This window comes from Helianthus annuus, chromosome 14 (assembly GCF_002127325.2).
Source record: "Helianthus annuus cultivar XRQ/B chromosome 14, HanXRQr2.0-SUNRISE, whole genome shotgun sequence".
In the NCBI taxonomy this organism is placed as follows: Eukaryota; Viridiplantae; Streptophyta; class Magnoliopsida; order Asterales; family Asteraceae; genus Helianthus; species Helianthus annuus.
Window position 1 is genome coordinate 59,349,161 of NC_035446.2, and position 15,359 is coordinate 59,364,519.

Consider the following 15,359-nt stretch of genomic DNA (forward strand, 5'->3'; position numbering starts at 1 on the left):
TGTTAGGGGCTGGATTTTTATAATACATGATCCTTACATGTGATCCTAACCAGTGATCCTTGTTTCTTTGGCAGATAGTGATCTTCAGCAGAGTTCCAGGATCAGGATCACGGACCATCATAGGATCCTCATGCTAACAGTTGCTTTCATTGAACTTAATGTCATTTTGCAGGAATGTCTAGCAGGATCCGCTCTTAGCATCACAATCAAGGGACGCGTCTTTACAACTTTGGCATATGCTTAATCAGAGATGAACGTTGTGAAGGATATGGAAAGATGGCATGATTTAAGGGCGATAATTTAGGCTAGATTTACTTTTATTTCTAAAGGGGTAATGAGCTGATTATTAGTTTGTTTACCTAAAATAGGCCACTCACACTTGTATATATAACACTCTTCCCCATTCGGAAGACACACAACACATTTCTCACACGCTTAGACACTCGATACTATAGTGATCCTTGTACTCAGCTCATTATCATCCGAAGTTGTAACCATTTTTTGTTATATTGAAGTTTGGTGATCGGTAGTTGCCATCACCCGAGGTTTTCTATGCCGGAGATCATACATTGATCAAGGGCTTTTTCCTCGTATAAATCCTTGTGTCACTTGCATATTTCTTACTAAAGTGATCCTTTACTTTTTCAACAAACCAAGCATCATTCCCCGTTTACTTAGAGTTTGGTTGCATTATCCTTGTGTGATTTTTTGACCAAAACAGTTTGGCGCCCACCGTGGGGCAATTGGTGCTTCATTCATAAGAAAACTTTCTGTTCGAAATCATTTCAAAGAGTTACATGGCTTCATCATTGAAGAATACATCCACAGCGATGTCGGCAGTCAATTCATCTACTGGCATTCCACCTTTGCCTCCACCACCAGCTGGATCTCAGAAAAATGCTGAGAAGAGACCAACTTCTATCTCCTCTAAACCATCATCTTCTGCTCTAACTTCTTCTGTTCCCAGTACTAGTGATATATTTACTTTGATTTTGCAGATGAGGGATCGTATGCAGCAGCAGGATGAAACTGATGACAGGATCCTCAGAGAAATCGGAGATCTCAAAAGGCAAAAGAAAACGGCAGAGGATCATTCCCCACTAATGCCCAAATCTTTGAATTTTGATACTCCAATGATTACTTCTCAGCCATCAGAGGTCCCAGACATTCAATATATGGGTGGATCAAGAGGAGTGCATTTCAGCCCAGCAACAATGACTCAGGCATCAGGATCATATTTCCAACCGGCGGGATCCTACGCCCAGCATTTGGGATCCTTCTTGAGCTTAGGATCCTCCTTTGTCCCAGGATCATCCCAGGTTCGAGGATCCTCCTTCGTTCCGGGATCATCCCAGGTTCAAGGATCCTCCTTTGTTCCAGGATCATCCCAGGTTCAAGGATCCTCCTTCGTCCCCGGATCATCCCAGATTCAAGAATCCCTACAGATACCAGGATCCTTGAAGAATTTGCAAACAGGAAGCCTAGATGTCCATCAAGGAGATTTTATTCCAATGCAGACCATTGCTTCCACTGGTCCATCCATTATCCCAGAATCCCAGCAATATGGATTCACACCCAATGTTCCTAACTTGAACCCGATGGGAGGTAACACCTTAAATAATTATCTTACCACTAACCATGGATTCGTGCAGGATACAGGTATCAATCATGCTATGGCCAGGGAGTTACAGAAGCTGAAGGATATGATCTCAAGTGTTCCAGGGGTAGTCAAGCCTATCCCGGAGATTGCAGATGGAAGCCATAAGGTATCTCGTTTTGCACCACCAATTTGTGATGCAGAGGTACCCAAAAGGTTCCATATCCCTACTATGAAGCTGTATGATGGTACAACGGATCCTGAGGAGCACATAGCACAATACAGGGAGAGGATGGAGATCAATCCAATCCCAGAAAAGTTAAAGAAAGCATGCCTATGTAAAGGATTTGGATCCACCCTTACTGGATCAGCTCTTAAATGGCTGCTAAGTCTTCCCCCTTACTCTATCACTTCATTTGCTAATTTAGTTAATTTGTTCAATAATCAATTCTCTTGTAGTAGAAAATTTGAAAGATTAACTAGTGATTTATATAGGGTAACTCAAAGTCATAATGAATCATTAAGGGATTATATAACTAAATTCAGTAAAGAATCCTTGGACATTCCCAACTTGGATATGGCCACGGCTGTTGAGGCCTTCAAAATGGGACTGCTTAAGGATTCATTGTTCTATGATGATCTTGTTATGACACCGTGCAGGAACCTAGATGAAGTAAGAACTCGGGCACTCAGGTTCATCCGGCTAGAGGATGACAAGAGGATCCAGGAGAGGCAAGTAGGATCCTCAAAACAGGAAAAACAAGGATCCTCTTTCAAGAACAATAAGTTCAAATCCTACCATAGAAATGACAACCAGAACGTGCATGCTGTTGACCAGGAAGAGGATGATACGGATTATCCTCCGATTTCTGAATATTGTTTTTCTGTTGACAATCATGAACTAATCCTTGCAATGCAGAATCTAAGAGAAAAAGCCAGATGGCCCAGAAAGAATGACAAACCATCCGGGACTAAAGACAAGTCAAAGTGGTGTGCATACCACGAGGATTTCGGGCATCTAACTGAAGAATGCATAGCATTAAGAAAAGAAATTGGATATCTGTTAAGCAAGGGGCATCTAAAAGAATTGTTGGGAAGAAAAAAGCAAATGACTCAGGATCCTGAAAGGATCCCTGAAAAGGCTCCAGCCCCTCCGGCGAATGCACAAGTGATCAACTTTATTTCCGGAGGATCAGATATTTGTGGTACATCCTTCTCGGCAGCCAAAAGGCATGCAAAGGAAGCAAAAATGGATAATGGAGAAAGACCTATTCGAACATAAAGTGTCTCGGAAGGAAAGACGATAACGTTTGATGAGGATGATCGCATTAACATCCAGGATCCTCATCATGATAGTTTAGTTATTACTCTCTTTATTTCTAACCATTTTGTCCGCAGGATCCTTATCGACGGAGGAAGCTCAGTAAACATTATCCAGCTTGATGTTCTAAAGAAAATGGGTATCCCAGAATCAGACATCACACCAAGATCCTCCGTGCTTGTGGGATTCAGTGGAGAAACGAAGAAAACTCTGGGGGACATCAAACTCCCAATCTACGTGGAAGGATTACATAATTATCAAAAATTTTGTGTTATTGACTGTTTATCTTGTTGCAATGTTATCCTTGGCAGGCCCTGGATACATGATATGAAAGCAGTCCCATCCACCTACCATCAATGTGTGAAACTCCCAAGCCCATGGGGGATAATCAAGATCGACAGTGATCAGCAGGAGGCTAAGGATTGTTATACCTCATCCATGAAGCCAACCTCGAAGCCAAGGGAACAATAGCAATTACAGATTCCTCCAAGGAATGTCTTGGAGGCAAGGGAACAAGATGTGGACAAAATCCTCTTGGATCCTAGTGATCCTGAATCAAAAATCTATATCGGATCAGGGATCCTTGGCAAGATGAAAGAAGACATAATATCCTTCCTCAAAAGAAGAAAATCTACCTTTGCATGGAAACATGAAGATATGACAGGTATATCTAAGGATATTATCACTCATAAACTAGGCATTGACAGGTCTATCAAACTAATCCATCAAAAAAGGAGGAAGTTTGCACCAGAAAGGAATGCCATTATCCAAGAAGAAGTAGAGAGACTACTTCGAGCAGGTATGATCAGAGAGGTAAAATATCCAAAATGGTTAGCCAATGTGGTTGTTGTCCAAAAGAAAAACGGAAAGTGGAGGGTATGTGTCGATTTCACTGATCTGAATAAGGCATGTCCCAAGGATCCTTTCCCACTACCCCACATTGACTCCATGGTGGATGCAACGGCGGGGCATGAACTGTTGACCTTTATGGATGCATCATCTGGATTCCAACAAATTCAGATGGAACCATCTGACCAAGAGGATACAGCCTTTATGACCCCAACCGGTTTATATTGTTATATTGCCATGCCTTTTGGACTAAGAAATGCAGGTGCAATATATCAAAGGCTGGTGAATATGATGTTCAAAGATCAAATAGGACAAACTATGGAATTATACATAGATGATATGGTAGTCAAATCAAAGAAAGCTGAGGATCACCTAAGAGACTTGGAGGAAGCATTTGATATCCTTGATAATTATAACATGAAGCTTAATCCTTCAAAATGCCACTTTGGTGTTAAAGCAAGTAAATTTCTAGGATATATGGTAACTCAGAGGGGCATCGAAGCAAGCCCGGAGCAAATTAAAGCACTAGTGAATATCAAGTCCCCTGCCAATGCTAAGGATGTGCAAAGGCTAACAGGCAGGATAGCAGCTCTAAATAGGTTCATATCAAAATCCTCAGAAATATGTAAAGAATTTTACGATATCTTAAGGAAAAACAAGAAGTTTGAATGGACTGAAAAACACGAGAATGCTTTACAAGCCCTTAAAGAATATATGTCCTCAGCACCAGCATTAATGAAACCCGGAAAAGGAGATGTGTTATCCTTATACCTGGCGGTATCCTCAACCGCTGTAAGTGCTGTCCTTGTTAAGGATCACGAAGGTACACAACATCCTATTTACTATGTAAGTAAGAGTTTACTTGATGCAGAATCCAGGTACTCACACCTTGAGAAACTTATTCTCGCATTAATTATGGCATCAACTAAGTTAAGACATTATTTTGAAACCCACACTATTGTTGTTAGAACTAATTTTCCAATCAAGAATGTCCTCAGGAAACCAGAGATGTCCGGAAGAATGGCTAAGTGGGCAGTAAAGCTTAGTGCCCATGATATAAGATATGAGCCTAGAACAGCCATTAAATCCCAAGCACTAGCTGACTTTGTGGCTGATTTCAGTAGTGATCTACAAAAGGAAGCAGAATTGGAAGTCCAGCAGCTGGATGAGACCAAGGATCCTTGGATACTACACACTGATGGATCCTCAAATGTCAAGGGCACAGGGCTCGGGATACTACTAAAATCGCCATAGGGGGACATAATTCCCCACTCCATAGCCTGTGAGTTCCAACCAACCAACAATGAGGCTGAATATGAAGCCTTAATTGCTGGTTTACAAATTGCTAAGGATGTGGGGGTCAGATACCTTAAAGTATACGTAGACTCATTACTAATCACTAATCACTTTAATGGATCCTATGCTATTAAAGGAGAAAAACTAACCAAATATTTAGAGATAGTCAAAGAATTGGCACTCTCTTTTGTTTCCTTCAGTTTAACACAGGTACCAAGGGAGGAAAATACAGAAGCTGATGCATTGGCCAATCTAGGATCATCCTTGAAGATCCCAGAGGATATAAGTATCCCCATCATCCATATCCTAGCTCCTGCTATTGAAAATCAGGTGGCCATGGAAATAGAAGAGGATACTGCAATGATCCCTAGTGAAGAAACTCAATCTTATTCAGGATCATGGATCTCACCAATCATGAGATACTTACAACACGGGGAGATTCCTATGGGAGAAAATCCTAGAGCTTTCAGGATTAAGGTATCTCAATTCACAATCTTAAATAATGTATTATATAAACGATCTCTTGCAGGACCATATTTAAGATGTATCGAGGATCCTGAAATTCAAGAAGTGTTGAGAGACTTCCATGAAGGAGATTGTGGAAACCATACTGGGGGCAGGGCATTGTTCTCAAGGATCCTTAGAACAGGATACTACTGGCCAAATATGAAAAGGGATGCTGTAGAATATGCTAAGAAATGTGATCCTTGTCAAAGACACAGCAATATCCTTCATCAGCCAGCTGAATTTTTGCATCCAATACCATCCTCTTGGCCATTCATGAGATGGGGGATGGATATAGTTGGCAAGCTCCCTAAAGCACCTGGTGGAAAAGTATTTATGCTTGCCATGACCGACTACTTCTCCAAGTGGATAGAAGCTGAAGCTTTTGCTCAAGTCAGAGAAAAGGAAGTTATATCCTTTATTAAGAGAAACATTATAACCAGATTTGGCATTCCCTTTGAAATTATATGTGATAATGGTTCCCAATTCATTGGGAGCAGAACCACTAACTTTTGTGACAGTTGGGGAATTAAGATGATAACGTCAACACCAGTCCATCCACAAGCCAATGGTCAAGCAGAATCATCCAACAAGATCATCATCAACAACCTGAAGAAGAAATTAGGATCCAAGAAGGGGAAATGGGCAGAGGAATTGCCTTATGTGCTGTGGGCTGATAGGACAACTCCCAAGAATGCCACTGGTCAAACACCCTTCTCTTTAGTATTTGGGGCAGAAGCAGTGATCCCAACAGAAATGGTGATTCCAACTGCTAGAACAAGTACTCGTGATCCTGAAGAGAATGCTGCAAACCTAGCTCAAGACTTGGATACTATTGAGGAAATCAGGGATCTGGCCAGGATAAGGATGGCAAGCTACCAACAAAGAATGGCTGGTGCCTACAACAAAAATGTCAGGATAAGGAAGTTCCAAGTCGGGGATATGGTGTTGAGAAAAGCATTCCAAAACACCATCAATCCTGCTGACGGAAAATTGGCACCAAAATGGGAAGGCCCTTACTTGATTAAAGCCAAAGCAGGAAAGGGGGCATACAGATTGCTAACCATGGAAGGAAATTTGTTACCAAGAGCCTGGAATGCTATTCACTTAAAGAAGTATTTCATGTGAACAGGATCCTTCAAGCATATGATCCTTACATCGGAAGCATCCTCGAAGGATCCCGGCGACATCAGTGATCCTTTACTCTAGTAAAGTCCTTATCTCAAAACTTTTCCATTTTCTTATTTTTACCTAAGGATAAGGATCACGTATCCTTCATCCTTCTCTCACGAGAATTTGAGTTCTGATAGTCCAGGTATCCTCAGCATATTATCGATAGTCTTCAAAAGCATCTCAGATCCTTGGGTTCAACCCCAGTTATCCTTGGGCTTGTCCCCAGTTTTCGCCTGTAGCGCACGATGATCCTGGTATAGTTCACGTCTTTGGGACCAGTACCCACTTTAGGGGCTGACAACCTCATCGTACTGGCTATATCTAGGATCCTACGTATAATGGTAGACGTACCATACATCCGTTGCTAAGGTTTCTAACGTTTTCACGTTAGCTAAGGTTTTGACATTTTCATGTCACCAAGTTTGGATAGTCGCCAGTAAGGGCCATACTCCAGTTTACATACGATCCTTGGGCTTGTCCCCAGTTATCCTTTGGGCTTGTCCCCAGTGATCCTTTGGGCTTGTCCCCAGTTATCCTTTGGGCTTGTCCCCAGTGATCCTTTGGGCTTGTCCCCAGTTATCCTTTGGGCATGTCCCCAGCTATTAATTTATCTTTTACATTGGCTTAGTCCCAAGTTATGTTCCATTTTTCAGGTTTTCGAAGTTAAACAAATAAGGATCCTTAATCCTTATTATCCGTTAAAATTTCACTTATGGTTATCTTGATTAAAGGTTAGGATCCTAACTTGGATTCTCAGGTATGATCCTTGACTATTTTGATTATACTCGCTATTCTGAACAACCCTTACACTATGACAACTAAGCCTATGATCCTTGAAATAAGCTACCCTGAAAATTTTCAAAGATAGGATATTTGATCTAGGATCATATCCTAAATTTCTTAAACATGATTTGCTCAGCTTTTGTCACTTTGACAAATATGTTTCTAAAATAATTGGACAACAAGAGGATAAATAAAGGATAACGAAACAAGGTAAGCCAGAAAGATTAAAGTTATTTTATTAACAAATGATCTTAAACCCTTTCAAAAAAGTTGTCAAAATTGCCAACCCACGTCTCTACCAGCAAAACGTGGCCCGTCCACATGGGTTGGCAAAGGGTGTCCATTGTCTATGCGGTCATAGCAGGTGCAGGAAATTAAAAGCGGCAGGATCACAAAGGCTTCATCCCCCAAACAGAGGATCCCTCCACTATTTGCGATCCTACCTATTGTTCAAAGGATCCATGATCCTTAACCCTAAAAACTATTGTTTAAGTTACAGACCATAAAATTGTTTCAAAACATCAACAACCACAAAAACCACTACCAAACTTAAAAAATTGGGCTCCGGCCTAGTCTCGAAATTTCCATCATTGCCCAATCCTGCAGCTCAAACCTTCGCTGCACCATCACCACCAGCTCCACTTGCTTCCCCATGATCCTTGCCAACATCACCGCCCTCAAGCATTGGGATCTCCTCAGCCTCCTCATCATCCTCCAACTCTGCCAGCCTCGCCTTCCAGCCTTCCACGTCCCATGTGCCTTTGTCGAAGGAAGGATCCTGAGCCTCCGCAGCCATCTGCAGCTGGATCTTATACATGGTTATCGCAGCAGAGACCTTGGCATCCTGGGTAATGTCATGCTTCTCATAATCAAAATTGATCAGCATCCTGGCAGCTTTATCCTTGGTGGCCCGGAGCTCCTTCTCAAGATCAGCAATCTTAAGATCCTTTAGCACACCCATCTGTTGGAGGTCGGCAATTTGGCGGTCTTGATCCTCAACGTGGCCAATATATGTTTCTATTTCAGCGAGTTTCTGCCAAAAGGGAAAAGGGTAAGTTCAGGACCAGATGATCCTCAAACAAGCAGGATATACAAGCAGGATATACAAGCAGGATATACAAGCAGGAGCAGTGATCCTTACTTCGTTAACGTAATCAAGAAACTGTTGGCGGAGCAGGGGAAATCCTTGAAGATCCTCAGAGGCCTTCCTCTTCTTTCCTTTAGCCCTAATAGGTGCTTTATGGGCTGAAGCGGTTGGACTGGCAGCAGGGGTCTTCTTCCTCGCAGATTTGACATTAGCAAGATCATCAATGCCAAACTTGGAGGCAGATTTAGCAGATTTTCCAGCACCTACACAACCAAAATCAGATAAGTATTCTAACTAATCCTACATGAAACTACTTTTTAATCAGGATACTTACTTGACATCGTGACAGAGGCAGAGGATACTTCTTGGGAATCTTGAGTAGCAACCTGGAAAGTCCTTGTCTCCGGATCAAGCTTCTTGAAGGCTAAAAGTCTCTCTTTTGCAGCAGGTGTCAACTTCAGACGAGAGATGGAAATAGCTGCACAATAAACAAAAAACAAAAGAAAATGTTAGTGATCCTCATCCTAAGGAACAAATCTTATGGTGATCCTTCCAGGATCCTCTATCCTACCATGAGTAGCCCACTCTTTGGGCAGATCCTTCCCCTCAGGGATGGTATCCCTCCTAACAAAGAAGAACCGTCGCTTCCAATTCGTGTCGTTCTTGGTGACCTTGAAGACAGGATGATCCTCTCCAGCTTTTCGCTTAAATAGATAACGATGGGGTCCGAAAGTGGTAAGATCGTACATCTCAGCCAGCTCCGCCATACCAAGGTCAATCCCTTCTTGTTCAATGATCCTCTCAAGGGTATTGTTTTGGTCAAAAATCACACAAGGATAATGCAACCAAACTTTAAGTAAACGGGGTATGATGCTTGGTTTGTAGAAAAAGTAAAGGATCACTTCAATGTGAAATATGCAAAGACACAATGATTTATACGAGGAAAAAGCCCTTGATCAATGTATGATCTCCGGCATAAAAAACCTCGGGTGATGGCAACTACCGATCACCAACTTCAATATAATAAAAATGTAGTTACAACTTCGGATAGTAATGAGCTGAGTACAAGGATCACTGAGTGTCTAGGTGTTTGAGAGTTGTGTTGTTTTTCGTGTGTGTTCTTCCGAATGAGGAAGAGTGGTATTTATACATGTGTGGGTGACCTATTTTAGGTAAAATGACTAGATATCAGCTCATTACCCCTTTAGAAATAAAGATAATCTAGCCTAAATTGCTACCCATAGATCAAGCCATGTTTCCATATCTCGTACAACGTCTATCTCTGATTTAGCTCTTGCCATATTTGTGAAGACGCGTCCCTGGATCATGGTCTTTAGAGCATATCCTGCTAGATGTTCCTGCAAAACAATATTGTAATAAGCGAAGGTGACCGTTAGTATAAGGATCACCATAACGTCCCATGATCCCGATCTTGAAGTCCGGCTGAGGATCACTGCCTGCCAAAGAAACAAGGATCACTGGTTAGGATCACGTATAAGGATCACTTATAGTAAAAATCCAGCCCTAACAATTGCCCCCAAAATATAAGGAGTTAATTGTAAATAGACGAGTTATATTTTGTTATGATCTTATCTCTAACGGGCGACTCCAAGAAACTAGCCGTTATGCTCGGACTAGCCGTTATGATCATTACGTCACAGATGTGACAATCCCTGCAAATCATCATTATAAATAGGAGATAGGGTCAGGATCAGTTTGTGTTTAAATTCAAGATACACTCCTTATATTCTGCACCGAAGGTTGTCCAGGTATCCTCTTCTTCTCTCTTTCCCTTCTTCCTTTTCTTTACTCTGTTTTTTCTACTCCGTCTCTGTTTCTATTCCGTCACGAAACATGTTGCTCCGGAATTCTCCACACAAGGATTCCAAGAAGGATAGTCCCTTAAAAAGCCAGGGGATTATCAAGGATTCTCCTACGGAGAGGTGTTGCTTTAGTGATGCTCACGTAGACAAGATTCGTCACTGCTTTTCGGCGAATGTTGTTTTTAAATCCTTTGATCCTACTGCTTTGAGCGACTTTGTCTCAGATGTCTGGGTGGCTTTTCCTGCTACTCCGTTTGCTATAGGTTACTCATATCCTTTTCCAGACTTTACCCAGTCTTTCTTTTCCTTAACCGGCATCTCTTACATCCAAGCTATGCCGATGATCTGGAGGGTTCTTTATACCTTCGAGAGGATCATTGAGCAGGAGGGAATTGATCTGGGGATGGCGGAGCTAGCTGAGCTCTATGATCTTACTACGTTTGGATCACATCGGTATCTGCTGAAACGGAAAGCTGGGGAGGATCACCCTATCTTCAAAGTTACCAAGAATGATACAAACTGGAAACGTCGGTTTTTCTTTGTTAAGAGGGATTCCATCCCGGATGGGAAGGATCTGCCCAAGGAATGGGCCACTCATGGTAGGGTAGGGGATCCTCGAAGGATCACTATCAGTCCTGTTCTCATATGATGAGGATCACTGATGTCTTTTTTCTTTTGTTTTTTATGCAGCTATCTCCGTTGCTCACTTAAAGTTGACCCCTGCTGCCAGAGAAAGAGTGTTAGCTTTTAAAAAGCTTGATCCTGAAGTCAGAAGCTTCCAAGTTACCATCCAAGATTCTCAAGAAGTATCCTCTGCATCTGCCACTATGTCAAGTAAGTATCCTTACAGAAAATAAATTATATGTAGGATTGTTTGATTAATAAAGCAACTTATCTTTTTTTTGATTGTGTAGGTGCTGGAAAATCTGCCAGGTCCGTTAAATCAGCCTCCAAATTTGGGATCAGTGATCTTGCCAATGTCACGTCTTCAAAGAAGAAGGCTCCTGCTGCCAGTCCTTCAGTCTCAGCTCCCAAAGCGTCTATCCGGGGCACGGGGAAGAAGAGGAAGACTACTGAAGATCTACAAGGATTTCCCCTCCTCCGTCAGCAATTCCTTGACTACGTGAACGAGGTAAGGATCACTGCCCCTGTAGGTTATCCGCCTATCATATCCTGTTTGTGTATCCTGCTTTTCTTGAGGATCACCTGAGTCTGAGCTTGTCTTTATTCTCTTGTTTGCAGAAACTTGCTGAGATTGAAACTTATCTTGGCAATGTTGAGGACCAGGAGAGCCAGATTGCTGACCTTCAACAAATGGGCGTGCTTAAGGATCTCAAGATAGGAGATCTTGAGAAGGAACTCCGGGTCATGAAGGCTGAGGCTGCTCAGAGGTTGATTGATATGGATAACGAGAAGCAGGAGATCACCCAAGATGCTAAGGTCTCCGCGGCAATTGCTATGTATAAGATTCAACTTCAGATGGCCGAGGAGGCTCAGGATCCTACCTTTGACAAAGGCTCGTGGGATGTTGAAGGTTGGAAGGCAAGGCTGGCAGACCTGGAGGACGAGGATGAGGCTGAGGAGATCCCCATGCTGGAAGGTGGTGATGCTGAGAAGGATCAAGGTGGAGATGCTGGTGGTGATGAAGCAGCGAAGGTGTAGGCTGCATGATTGGGCGATGATGGATATTTCGAGACTAGGCCGGAGCCCAATTTTTTAGGATTGGTAGTGGTTTTTTGTGGTAGTGGTGTTTGGAACAATTTATGGTCTGTAACTTAAACAATAGTTTCTTAGGGTTAAGAATCCTGGATCCTTTTAGACAATAGGTAGGATTACAAAAGGTGGAGGGATCCTCTGTTTGGGGGATGAAGCCTTTGTGATCCTGCCGCTTTTACTTTCCTGCAAAAATGCTAAGACCGCATAGACAATGGACACCCTTTGCCAACCCACGTGGACGGGCCACGTTTTGCTGGTAGAAATGTGGGTTGGCAATTTTGACAATCTTTTGAAAGGGTTAATGATCCTTTTGTTTAATAATATAACTTAACTTTTCTGGCTTATCTTGTGTTGTTATCCTTCAATAATCCCCTTATTTCTCAATTGCTATATTTGTTAAAATAACAAGAGTAGAAAAAGTGTTTAATAAACTTAGGATATGATCCTAGATCAAATATCCTCATATTGAAAATTCTCAAAGTGTTTTAGTTCAAGGATCATAGGTTCGGTTGTCAAAGTATAAGGGTTGGTTAGGATAAAGAGTATAATCAAAAATAGTCAAGGATCATACCTGAGGATCCACGTTAGGATCCTAACCTTCAATCAAGACAATCATAGATAAGACTTTGATAGTTAATAAGGATTAAGGACCCTTATATGTTTAGACTTCCAAAACCTGAAAAGTGAGATATAACTTGGGACTAAGCCAATGTAAAAGATAAATTAGTAACTGGGGACATGCCCAAAGGATAACTGAGAATGATCCCAGAGGATCACTGGGGACAAGCCCATAGGATAACTGGGGACAAGCCCAAAGGATAACTGGGGACAAGCCCAAAGGATCGTATGTAAACTGGAGTATGGCCCTTTCTGGCAACTATCCAAACTTAGTGACATGAAAATGTCAAAACCTTAGCTAACGTGAAAACGTTAGAAACCTTAGGAACGGATGTATGGTGCGTCCACCATTATACGTAGGATCCCAAATATAGCCAGTACGATGAGGTTGTCAGCCCCGAAAGTGGGTACTGGTCCCAAAGACGTGAACTATACCAGGATCATCGTGCGCTGCTGGCGGAAACTGGGGATAATCCCAAGGATAACTGGGGTTGTACCCAAGGATCTTTGGTGCTTTTGGAGATCTTTGATGATTTGCTGAAGATACCTGAACTATCATAACTCGAATGGTTTGTGAGTAGAGGATGAAGGATACATGATCCTTATCCTTAGGCAAAAAGTAAGAAAATGCAATAGTTTTAGGATAAGCATATTACCAGAGTAAGGATCACCGATATCTCCAGGATCCTTCAAGGATACTTCAATGTAAGGATCACATACAGGAAGGATCATGTTCACATGAAATATTTCTTTAAGTGAACAGCATTCCAGGCTCTTGGTAACAAGTTCCCTTCCATGGTTAGCAACCTGTATGCCCTCTTTCCTGCTTCAGCTTCAATCAAGTAGGGACCTTCCCATTTTGGTGCTAGCTTCCCGTCAGCAGGGTTAATAGTATTTTGAAATGCTTTTCTCAACACCATATCTCCAACTTGGAACTTTCTTATCCTGACATTCTTGTTGTAGGCACCAGCCATCCTTTGTTGGTAGCTTGCCATCCTTATCCTAGCTAGATCCCTGTTTTCCTCAATAGTATCCAAATCCTGAGCTAGGATTGTAGCATTTTCTTCAGGATCACGAGCACTTGTTCTAACAGTTGGGATCACCATCTCTGTTGGGATCACTGCTTCTGCCCCAAATACTAAAGAGAAGGGTGTTTGACCGGTGGCATTCTTGGGAGTTGTCCTATCAGCCCATAGCACATAAGGTAACTCTTCTGCCCATTTCCCTTTCTTGGATCCTAGCTTCTTCTTCAGATTGTTGATGATGATCTTGTTGGATGATTCTGCTTGACCATTGGCTTGTGGGTGAACTGGTGTTGATGTGATCATCTTGATTCCCCAACTGTCACAAAAGTTAGTAGTTCTGCTTCCAATGAATTGGGAACCATTATCACATACAATTTCAGAGGGAATGCCAAATCTAGTTATAATGTTTCTTTTGATAAAGGATATGACTTCTTTTTCTCTGACTTGAGCAAAAGCTTCAGCTTCTATCCACTTAGAGAAGTAGTCAGTCATGGCAAGCATAAATACTTTTCCACCAGGTGCTTTAGGGAGCTTGCCAACTATATCCATCCCCCATCTCATGAATGGCCAAGAGGATGGTATAGGGTGTAGCAGTTCAGCTGGTTGGTGAAGGATATTGCTATGTCTTTGGCAAGGATCACACTTCTTAGCATATTCTATAGCATCCCTTTTCATGGTTGGCCAGTAGTATCCTGTTCTAAGGATCCTTGAGAATAATGCCCTGCCCCCAGTGTGGTTTCCACAATCTCCTTCATGGAAGTCTCTCAATACTTCTTCAATTTCAGGATCCTCAATACATCTTAAATATGGTCCTGCAAGAGATCGTTTATATAGCACATTATTTAAGATTGTGAATTGAGATACCTTGATCCTGAAAGCTCTAGGATTTTCTCCCATTGGAATTTCTCCGTTTTGCAAGTATCTCAAGATTGATGAGATCCATGATCCTGAATAAGATTGGGCTTCTTCACTAGGGATCATTGCAGTATCCTCTACTATTTCCATGGCCATCTGATTTTCAATAGCAGGAGCCAGGATATGGATGATAGGGATACTTATATCTTCTGGAATCTTCAAGGATGATCCTAGGTTGGCCAATGCATCAGCCCCTGTGTTCTCCTCCCTTGGTACCTGTGTCAAGCTAAAAGAAACAAAAGAGAGTGCCAATTCTTTGACTATCTCTAAATATTTGGTTAGTTTTTCACCTTTAACAGCATAGGATCCGTTAAAGTGATTAGTGATCAATAATGAATCTACATATACGTTAAGATATTTTACCCCCATATCCTTAGCGATTTGTAAGCCAGCAATTAGGGCTTCATACTCAGCCTCATTGTTAGTTGCTTGGAACTCACAGGCTATGGAGTGGGGTATTATGTCCCCCTGTGGCGATTTTAGTAGGATCCCTAGCCCTGTGCCTTTGATATTTGAGGATCCGTCAGTGTGCAGGATCCAAGGATCCTTGGTCTCATCCAGCTGCTGGACCTCCAATTCTGCTTCCTTTTGTAGATCACTACTGAAATCAGCCACAAAGTCAGCTAGTGCTTGAGATTTAATAGCTGTTCTT